Source organism: Euprymna scolopes, chromosome 45 (assembly GCF_053919585.1).
Source record: "Euprymna scolopes isolate OS-2025 chromosome 45, ASM5391958v1, whole genome shotgun sequence".
NCBI lineage: Eukaryota > Metazoa > Mollusca > Cephalopoda > Sepiida > Sepiolidae > Euprymna > Euprymna scolopes.
In genome coordinates this window covers 69198610-69210354 of record NC_136526.1, presented here as the reverse complement: position 1 = coordinate 69210354, position 11745 = coordinate 69198610, and the positions used below count along the sequence as shown (strand labels likewise).

The window sequence follows — 11745 nt, the reverse complement described above, 5'->3', positions numbered from 1 at the left end:
CTATTTCTTATAAAAAGTTCTAGTAAAACGATCCCCCTTTTTGAAAGCATCGACTTTTCGGCCAATTTTTGTGAATTTAGGATTTAACTTCATTTAAAAAAATGCTAAATTCGCAAAATTTGGTCAAATTTTCTTTCTTTTATTTTTTAGTTTTCTTGTTTTTACTCTTCTCGCAACCCCACCCCCCCAAAAAAAAGAAACAATGCTATTTGGATACAACTGGCTACTACGCCAGGGTACTATGTAGGGAGTTGAGCAGCGAGCGGTCTGTTCATATTCCATTTAAACTTCTGCAGTATATGAAGCAGGAAACAAGGGAGGGAATTCAAAAGAAATTGCCTCAGTCTAGAATGATTTCTTTTTCGCTGATCTCGGACGGAAAAGTTGAGAACGGTTTGCAATTTACAAAAAAAAAAAAATCCAGCAGCAAAATCTCACCCTTTAGATCCCGTACTTTGGAATTCACTCTCAAGCTCCTGCTCCTCTGACTGTACTGACATGCCGAAATTCAAATGTAATGTTAACAGACATCTCGCTGCTCAACTCCCTGCATACTAATCCTGCGAATCTGGCCCCAAATACTAGTCACTCATGACTTAGTAGTACTGTGCCCTGTTTGGGGTGAAAAAAAAAACAGCAAGAAAATACAACTATATATTTCTGTAACGATAATTTCTCGCTGTTAAGTACCGGTGTTTTTCCCCCTCCTGGGATCTGAGTGACAATTAAATTCCTAACTATTTCCCTCCTCCTATTTTATTATTATTATTTTTGTTTGTTTTTATGATTTGCGCGTGCGCTTTTATGTGTGTGTATCTGTGTGTGTGTATGTGTGTGTGTATGTGTGTGTGGGCGTGTGTGCGTGTGTGTGTTAATGGCTTAATCTTACATTTTTCTATTGTTCTTGCTTGCTGCGAAACACTCAGTCTTCAGTAACGACTTGTCCATGCGTCTAAGGCTACCTTCATCTCTCTCTCTCTCTCCCCCCCTCTCTCTCTCTCTCTCCCTCTCTCTCTCTTCTCCATCTCTCATACGCCCCCTTCCACACCCACCACCCCTTCTTTTTATGGATTTTCACGAGTTGGGATTTCACTTACGACCAAAGGATTCGTTTTTACCGACGGGATTTAAGAGGTAGGTAACCTACAGGTTTTGGGAACCATTTTTTTTTTTTTTACAACAAGCATATATATATACATATATTTACATTTTTATTTATTATTTTTTTTTGACAACCGGCATGTTTTTCAAGCTTTTTTTAAAATATTTTTTTTTTATATATTGAAAACATCAGTAAACAACGCAACTGTAACCCGATGAGCAAAGTTAGGACTAGTTACTTTTTCTTAGATTACATCTCTTTCGCGTGCCGTGTATTACTTTCTTTTCCTTTTCCTTCTGTTTTTATTAGATGCGGCGGACTTTAAATTGACAGCTCTATTTACTTTATTTGCAGATTAGTCAGCTATCGGTTATTTTGAGGTTATTCGTAACCTGAAAGACAATTTAAAAACTCGCCATTAAAAAGTTGATTTTTAAGGGGTTTCCGGTCTGTTTCGAACGAATATCACATTTACATGGAACATGAATGGGAACAGATACATTGAGTGAATTGCCAAGTCTGCTGCAAAGAAGGTAGGCTCTCCTTACCGTGCTAGAAAGTTACTCACGCCGGACAGTATCCCCTACCTTCACAACGTCACTATTCGCCCATGTATGGAATATTGTAGCAACATTTGGGCTGGTGCATCTGCTGCGGGTCTCTCTCTCTTAGACAGGGTTCAAAAGAGGCTCGCCAACCTAATAGGTTCCGCACTGTCATCTAGGCTTCAACCGCTGTCCCATCGACGAAATGTTGCATCTCTCTGACTATTTTACAAGTACTTTAATGGCAGATGCTCCGACGAACTACAAGTCCTTGTGTCCCCCTTGACGTAAATACCCCCGACAAACAGCAAAATCCCACCCCTACACAGTAGAAATCCTGATGTAAGAAAGGTTTCTATTCTAATAGTTTCTTTCGGAAGACTGGTAGACGTTGGAATTCCCTTCCGGGTTTCTGTTTCCCTGACTGTACTGACATGCAGAAGTTCAAGTGTAATGTAAAAAGACATTTTGCCGCTCAACTCCCTACATAGTATCAAAGTGGCACTATGCCTTGTTTGGGATGAAAATGCAAAAAAAAAAAAAATGATATATTTAAAATTATTGCTGACAAATAGTTCTTATAAAATTAAGACCTTTATTTTCTGATGCATTCCTTGTGAATTCACTAGTTGCCATTTTGAATATTGTTGTTTACAAACCAATCCGGCCTCGTTTTCACAAACAAGTCAACCCGATCTAACTATTATTATTTATTTATTTATTTATTTTTTGGTGGGGCAAGTCATCATTGGAGAGTCCCGTCCGCGCAAGGAAAATCGTTTTTCTTAATTTAATTTTTTTTTTTTAATTCTTAGATGAGAATGAGTTATTTTTATTTCTCGCTTTTTGAGGAGCGGGGAATCAAATATTTCGTTTTTTTTTTTTTTTTTTTTGTTTTTTTTTTTTTTAATTGAGAGTCAAATATTTCGTTTTTTTTAATTTTTTTTTTTTGAATTGGGAATCAAATATTTCGTGTTTTTGTTTTTGTTTTTTTTAATTGGGAATCAAATATTTCGTTTTTTCGTTTTTTTTTTTAATTGGGAATCAAATATTTCGTTTTTTTTTTTTTTTTTTTTTTTGAATTGGGAATCAAATATTTCGTTTTTTATTTTGAATTTTGAATTGGGAATCAAATATTTCGTTTTTTTTTGTTTGTGTTTTTGTTTTTGAATTGGGAATCAAATATTTCGTTTTTTATTTTTATTTTTTTTTTTATTGGGAATCAAATATTTCGTTTTTTGTTTTGTTTTTAATTAGGAATCAAATATTTCGTTTTTATTTATTATTTTTTTTTTTGAATTAGGAATCAAATTTTTTTTTTAATTGGGAATCAAATATTTCGTTTTTTTTTGTTTTTGTTTTTTTTACTCTCATTAATCATTTAATTGTGAGGGGAAACGGGGGAGAGGCGTGTCAGTTTCCTATAAGAATTTTTCTTGTTCTTCAATAGCGCTTAATATCATTCATTTTTCGAACCGAATAAACATTTTACATTAAATGAAAACACGAAAAACTTATCCAGCAACTTATCTTGCTTTTGATAACATTTATAAATTTTTTGACAACTTTTTCGGACATCTGTGGATTGTAAAACAAATCCATTATTTTATTTGGTGATATGTAAACTCCCATATCTAGGCTGATAAACCAGACATAATAGAACACTTGCAAGACAATATTCGGCACATTATTGCCAAAATGCGTAGAGTTTATGAAAAAATGACTGCTTGATTACGCCAGATACGTGCGAACGTCGATAGTCATATACCCGGAATTATATTTAAACTAGCAGGCCGCCCGGCATTACCCGGTCGTAAAATACGCTTAAATATGATATTTTAATTAATGCAGATTTCGTATTTATTATTATATTATATTGGATCCAATATATAGTAAAGATTTAAAAAGTTTTTTTTTTTTAATGATTCGTGCGCCATTTACTGTTTCCTTTGACGTTAATGCCTGAGCGATGAAGACATGTTTGCTGCACGGTTAAAAATAAAACCATGAACCAATAGCTATTACGTTATGCATGCATATTCGTAATGCCGTCGTTCGACCTTCACCTGGCAAATTCAATTTTTGTACTTTATTTTCACACTTTTGCACCGATTTTCCACGGCTTAAACCCTAATATAAAGTTTCACATGGTTTGGAATACCCTATATATTAAGTTTCGTGTATAGATGAAGTTTGGTTGGCTAAATTTTTCAGACTAATATATATATACGTATACATAACTATATATAGAAAAAAGGTTTGTGGTTACTGTAACATTTTTACGCAAATAGTATGCAAGTATAAATCATGTAGAATATCTGCATGAATATAATTACACGTAATAGTTAACTAAAATTGATCATCCAATCCAAAAACCGAAAAAAAAAAAAAACTAATAGGGACTTAATTAAAATGAATGTTTAAAAGAATATGCAAATTAGCTGGATCTTTTCATAGTGAATGCATAGGTGTATCAGAATTTTTGTAGAAATTTTTGACACCCCTAAAAGTGGGTTGTTTATTTTCTTTATGGATTATACTTCCAAAATAACTTATTAAAGTTGTATAAAAAGTAATTGAAATATTATTTTTTTTATTTTTTAAAAAACAGTCATGAAATTAATTGAATTTCACGAGTTCAGTATTTTTCAATTTTAAAACTTTAAAAATCTATTAAAATTTTTCCGTTGATTCTAGTTTTACAATATTTTCAGGGTCAATGTGAAATTTTATGCTCTTTCCAATAAACCGAATATAATATTTTAGACAACCGTTTTTTTTTTTAATTCACCCTCCCCTACTTTGAAATGTCTATTAAAAAGTAAATAATTAATTTATGTGCCAAAGTTTTATATATCGCAAATTGAAGATAAAATATGAATAAATAATATATTCTAATTTAAAACGTAAAAGAAAGAACAGTTTTATGGAAATTTACCTGTAAAGTCCGAACTTTAAAACCTTTTTTTTTAAACACGCTGTTTGTATTTTTTAATGAAACCTTGGTCCTTGCCCCTAAAATTGAAAAAAAAAGAAACTTAGGGTTTGAATTACATTTTTCGAGTAGTTATAAGCTTGGAAAGACAGGGGGTCGAATTAATTCACGCCCTCCATTTTGAAATGTCTATTAAAAAGTAAACACTTAATTTATGTGCCAAAGTTTTATATATCGCAAATTGAAGATAAAAGATCAATAAATAATATATTCTAATTTAAAACAAAAGAAAGAACAGTTTTTTTTGGAAATTTACCTGTAAAGTCCGAAGTTTAAAACGTTTTTAAAGAAAAAAAAATAACACGTTGTTTGTATTTTTTGTTTGTGTTTTTTCTTTAATGAAACCTTGGTCCTTTCTCCTTTAATTGAAAAAAAAAATTAGGGTTTGAGTGATATTTTTCGAGTAGTTATAAGCTTGGAAAGACAGGGGGTCGAATTATTCAATATTTTTTACAAAGTTTAATTCCACTAACTATATTAAGGGTGACCCAAAAAACAGAGGACATTCAATTGTTTTTCTGAGCATTTTACAGTCAACCGAGAAAAAAAAGGCCAAATACCCTAGTGTTTTGATGTGATGTTTTGAATAAAATAAAGTTTCATTTCATTCGGACAAAACATTAAGAAACGGGGCCTAATTATAGTTGGGGCCCGCTTTTTTTGGGTCACCAACAAAGTTGTATTTTTTTCTTAAATAAAAAAAATATTTTTAATAGGAATATCAACCCGCAAAAATTTATATGGGAGTATAGATTAAAAATACCAGAAAGTAATCTTTTTAATAAACAATATATTTGTATAGTAAAAATATTTTTCATGTGATTTATTTTAATCAAAAGCTCGACGCCTTTAAAAAAAGAAATAGAGAATATGTCTATATTAGCGAGAGAGAGGTCCCCGGTTTTGTCCAGAGCGTAAAATACGCTTAAATATGATATTTTAATTCGTCCAAATTTCGTATAGATTATTATAGAAGTGATTTCAAAAGTAAAAAAAATAAAAAATTAAAAAAAGTATTTGGGTGCCATCAGCTAGAATCGAACCCGAAAGCAAAACTGTAGCATTCAAAGCTGGTGACGTTACCACTGTAACAACGTGACACTTATATGAACTGGCTAAAATTAGAAATAAAGTAAGATGAATACATAAAATGTATAACAATGTTTCCAATATTTGACCCATAAAAACTATTTTAATCGACTAAAGATAATAAATCCAATCATTTGAGGCCCTTAGCACCGCTCTGCGACTTTTAGTTTCGGAGGAGATAGAGTTTGAAAATATGGAGAAACACAGACAGACATACATCCTTTTATATATTAGATTATTCTCATAATTTATTTTGCGGAGTTATTGTAGATTAAGACACTCAGCTATATCAGTATTCCCCCCATACATAAAAAAAATGAGATTCTAATCTTTTAGAAGATTACGCAATCATTAAAAAATTTAGAGTACCTATTTACTATGCCTCCCCACGGGACAGAGTTGTCACCAGGGTCGTTTTTTAATGTGGAGAAAAGGAACAAAAATAAAAATTGTCTCAGTCGTGAAGGATTTCTCCTCCGCTGACAGAGAACAAGAAATTGAAGTGTAGCATCTGAAGAACAGATGGTATTTATTTGCTCCCCCACCGAGCAAATTAGGCACAAGGCCGATTTTTAATGTGAGGAGTGAAGGGAGGGGGAAGGGAAAAAGGGGACCAGCTCCCGAGAGGTGGGAAATGGGAGCTGGTTAAAGGTCAGGCATGTAGGGTTGCCCCCACATCTGGTCTTTGCTAGTCATAGCTAGTCATAGCTAGTCATAGCTTGCAGTATCTGCCGGAACAGATGGTATTTATTTGCTCCCCCACCGAGCAAATTAGGCACAAGGCCAATTTTTAATGTGAGGAGTGAAGGGAGGGGGAAGGGAAAAAGGGGACCAGCTCCCGAGAGGTGGGAAATGGGAGCTGGTTAAAGGTCAGGCATGTAGGGTTGCCCCCACATCTGGTCTTTGCTAGTCATAGCTAGTCATAGCTAGTCATAGCTTGCAGTATCTGCCGGAACAGATGGTATTTATTTGCTCCCCCACCGAGCAAATTAGGCACAAGGCCAATTTTTAATGTGAGGTGTGAAGGGAGGGGGAAGGGAAAAAGGGGACCAGCTCCCGAGAGGTGGGAAATGGGAGCTGGTTAAAGGTCAGGCATGTGGGGTTGCCCCCACATCTGGTCTTTGCTAGTCATAGCTAGTCCTAGCTAGTCATAGCTTGCAGTATCTGCCGGAACAGATACTACACTTTGATCTTGGGCCACCCTCCATATTTAAGGCAGTTTAACCAAACAATTATATTTTACACCGTTACCTGTGGTTTTACGAACTTGTTAGTGAAATCTAGGGTTTGTGATACAAATGTGTTTATTTTTGTGATATCATTATAAATTGACACGCTCAGCCATATCAGCACCCCTACCTCTTCCCTCCCCTTCCCCATTGAGATTTACGTTTTTTTAGACGATTACGTGTGAACGCCCGAAAAATCTTGACAAAAAGAAAAAGAAAAAGCAGTTATTTAAGAATGTTGAGTGGGAACATGCATCGCACATCAGTTCAACTCAAATTAATCATCAACTTCAGGTCAATACTAGATTTTTAGGGCAGTTAACCAAACAATTATTTTACTATTCGCGGTAAACGCTGTGTGCTCTTTTTCTTTATTTTTTTTTCTCAGAAACGAATCTACTTCTCAACACAATTACGCGTGGTTTAAGAACGTTGCCGATCGGACTTAGGGTTAGTGGTTTAAAGTTTTGAAAACTGATCGTGACCGTTACTTGTTTCTTCCTCCACCTCCGACAGAGATTTGCGCTAATTATAAACCGGGAACATCCTCTGTCTACTTGGGTTGAACACTAAATATATATATATATATATATATATATATATATATATATATATATATATATATATATATATATATATATTAAGTAATGTGATTTACAATTTAAAATTTAAAAATCAAATTTTAATTAAATTAAAAATCCGTTTCATAAGAAGGAACAACAACAAAATCAATTATCTGTACGATCGTTTCGGAAAACAATGCTTTTTATTGTGGTATACATCAAGTTATGTAGAATAATTATATATAGTTTTTTGGTAAGCAAGGTCTCCTCATCAACAAATTTTGGAGGGTTTTTATTGAATTTAAAAGACACCATAAATAAACCTAGCATTACAAGTAAGGCAGATGAATCTGAAAAATTGAAATAAAAGGTCTGGATTTAAAATTTATAAGAAAATTAATATATATATATATATATATATATATATATATATATATATATATATATATAATTATTTATTTTTATTGACTACAAATATATTTTAAGCCCCCTCTTTGGATAGAGCTCATCGGTACTTAATTGGCTGAAAAATGCGAAGCCCGTTGTTTGTTTGTTTGTTTGTTTGTTTGTTTAAAACAGGCGGTTTGAGCACTGTAAAAGTGGTGGCGGGTGTCTATTTAAATAGACATTCCGACGAGTTATTTGCGGGCGTCCCTTCTGTGGTCGAGTGGGAGAACTGCCGACTGTCAACACGGCGGTTCTAGGTTCAATCCTTGGCTTAGGAGAGATGCTAGTCTAGCAGCACTGATGAGTCGTGATACAACGATGATTACAATATATATATATATATATATATATATATATATATATATATATTAGGGGGATTAGAACAACAGTCTAAGGAGCAGAGTTTATGTTAATGCATTATTAAATGCATTAAAACAATTAAAAGAAAACCGTGCTCGTTGTAATGCAGATATATAATAAGCTCGATAGGCATAGATACTCTAGAGCTATTTTAATATTGAGTAAAATGATTGATAATTTATAATTAAAATTAAAAATTAAAAATCAGTTTCACAAGGACAAACAAACAAAATCAATAAATTGTACGATCGTTTCGGAAACGATGTTTTTATTGAGACAGACAATAAGTCTTGGATAACAATTTTATCATTTGATTTCATAAAACAAAGTCTCTTCATCAGCAAAAATAGTGGGTGGGGGCTTAAAGGCACCAAAAATAAAACTAGCATTTTTTTGTAAGTTAGTTAATTAGTTAAATTAAGGCATTGACGGTGAAACTTACGAGCTTTAAAGGCGGACGATTAAAAGATATATCTGCCTTACTAAAATCAAATGATAAAATTATTGTCCAAGACTTATTGTCTGTCTCAATAAAAACATCGTTTCCGAAACGATCGTACAATTTGTTGATTTTGTTTGTCCTTGTGAAACTGATTTTTAATTTTTCATTTTAATTAAAAATTATCAATCATCTTACTCAATATATATATATATATATATATATATATATATATATATATATATATATATATATATATATATAATGGGTTAAGAAATTCCAACGAAAGAAAGATGTATATTTAAATAAGGGAGTAGTCACCAACAATGTGTATTTTTTAACATTATTTTATTATTCCGTGTCTTGGTTTTTCATTGAGAATTATGTTTGGATCATTGTAATAATGTTTTTAAGTCATTGAAATCGTTTTTACCTCTTCCAGAATTATTCAGGCCTAATTTTTCACCTCTCATTTGGGAAACACTACTTGGCCGATACATCTTTCCAATTAAAGGACGTAAAATATCAACTAATTAGAAATTTAATTTGATTTGATTACATTTGAAATATTATAACTCCTTATCCTATACCATCTCTTCAGAGGAGAAAATATAAGCAAATAATTATAATGGTTGACACCTTATTTGCTAAAGTCAGTGATACATGGAAAATCACGATTAAAAATTGTTTAAGTATTTTAATGTCATAGAGTAAGGGAAGTTAATGAAAAGGAGATAAAAATTCACATCCAAATTGCATAGTAAAATCCGAAGTGAATGTCTTTGATAGCAGTGTGGTAAAAATGATCCAAATTGTATTTTGAGTAATCCATATCACAAAGTAACAGTCCGAAGTTGGCATTTTCCAGGAGAAATTTTCTTTGCTTATACAGGGTGACCCAAAAAACAAAAATAAAGTCTAAATGGAGGCCATCTAGAACATATGCTGTAGAACGGAGAAAAAAAGGGCAAAAACCCTAGTGTTTTGATATGATGTTTTTAATATAATAAACTAGTTATGACCAAAGTTTCATTTCATTCGGACAAAACACTAAGAAACGGAATAATTAGAGTTGGGGCCCGTTTTTTTTTTTTTTTTTTTTTTTTTTGGTCACCATGTATAATGAGTCCAGTCAAACAAACATAGAATAATAAAAAATCGTTTGATTTGACATTTAACTATTTCACGTCATAAATTATATATATATATATATATATATATATATATATATATATATATATATAGTTGCTATATATATTTTTATAACTTACTAGCTAGCTCTACTATGTATCGAGCACTGTTGAAGTAAATACTGAAAATTTACGCATAAATTTATATATTTGTATAGTAATTGATGTGATTAAACAATATATATATATATATATATATATATATATATATCTGCCGCCATTTTACAGGCTAAGAAAACACGAGTTCATCTATTACAAATTTTAGATAACTGTCCTAAAATGTTAGAATGACCTTGAACTGGGGTGTCATTTTACGTTAGCTATGCATAAAATTCGCCCCCCCCACTCTAAGATCTTAATCAATTGTTGTTTTCGTTTTTTTTTTTCTTTGTTTACTTTTCTCTAAGTTTTGCAGTGTTTACTCGTAATCGCCTAAAAACGTAGAATCTCATTTTGCATGCGGGGTGATTTAGCTGAGGAGTGTAATCTACAATGTTAACAGTTTATATTTTTTTTAAATGTAAATATTTACATACCTCGTTGAACACTTAATCGCATGGTATTACTGGACGAATGCATAATACTAACGGGGGAGGGTCTTGGCCCGGGCGTAAAATACGCTTAAATATGTTATTTTAATTCTTCCCGATTCCGTATGTATTATTATAGATTCGTGATTTCAAAAGTAAAAAAATAAAATATTTAGGTGCCATTAGATTCTACTGTTTTAGACGATTACGCAATTATTTAAAAATTTAGAGTAGGGACCAGTTTAACAGATAAATTCAACTAAAATTAACCCTCTATTTCGGGTCATACAACATATTTAAGACAGTTTAACCAACCAATTATTTTACTTCTGGCGGTTATTTTGTGCTTTCTTGTTTTTCTCTGTTCTTTTTTCTTTCTTTCTTTCCTTTTTTTTTTTTTTAAGTGAACGGAACTATATTTTTACGCGATTACGTGTGGTTTTCGAACTTGTTAGTCAGACCGTCGGTTTTTTTTTATACTAATTTATTTATTCATGTGATATCATTGTAAATTGACAGGCTCAGTAATATCAGCAGTCTTCCCCCACCAACATCACCAAAATTGAGATTCTACTTTTTTTAAACGATTACGAGTGAACGCCCTGAAAAACTTGGCAAAAAGAAAAAGCAATTATTTAAGAATGTGGAGTGGGGACGTGTTTCGCCTATCAATTCAACTTAAATTGATCCTCAACTTCCGGATCATACTAGATTTTTAGAACAGTTAACCAAACAATTATTTTACTACTGGCGGTAGACTTTGTGTGTTCTATTTTGAAAGAAACGCATCTACGTTTTAACACGATTGCACGTAGTTTTACGACCTTGCCGATCAGACTTTAGTTTATTGGTAAACATTTTTAGTTAACTGTCCTAAACTGACCCTGAAATGGGGCATCATTTTACGTTAAAGTTATGTATGAAACTCGTACCCCCACACTCTAAGAACTAAATCAATTATTGTTTTCGATTTTTGTTTACATTCCTCCTAGTTTTTAAGAGTGTTTATTCTTGCTGTTCTTCTCCTCAGATGACAGGTAGAAATCACCAAATTATATTCTAGCATTACTACAAATATAATTTGCTGATTTCTTTATGTCCTCTGATGAGAAGAATTATAAAAATAGCAGTCTTTGAAACTCCGCGGGATAAGGACTTTGTAAATTGCTTTTTGTAGTATTCAGTCGAACAATAAATTTTGATTGTAAAGTTTAAATTTTCTTTCTCTTATAATAAGCTCTACTCTCTTTTGCGTA

The 11745-nt window shown here is 32.3% G+C and overlaps 1 protein-coding gene across 2 annotated transcripts in view; it reads left to right on the top strand.

The window, feature by feature from the left end:
* Positions 1–876: 876 nt before the first annotated feature.
* The window catches only part of LOC145269875 (carboxypeptidase D-like), a 1225495-nt gene continuing 1214626 nt past the window's right edge, over positions 877–11745 (top strand). The window contains exon 1 of one of the 2 annotated variants that reach the window (XM_080125621.1): positions 877–1134. The gene's annotated coding sequence lies outside the window, so the exon portion shown is untranslated. The remainder of the gene's footprint in view (positions 1135–11745) is intronic. The other variant, XM_080125622.1, reaches the window with a different exon arrangement.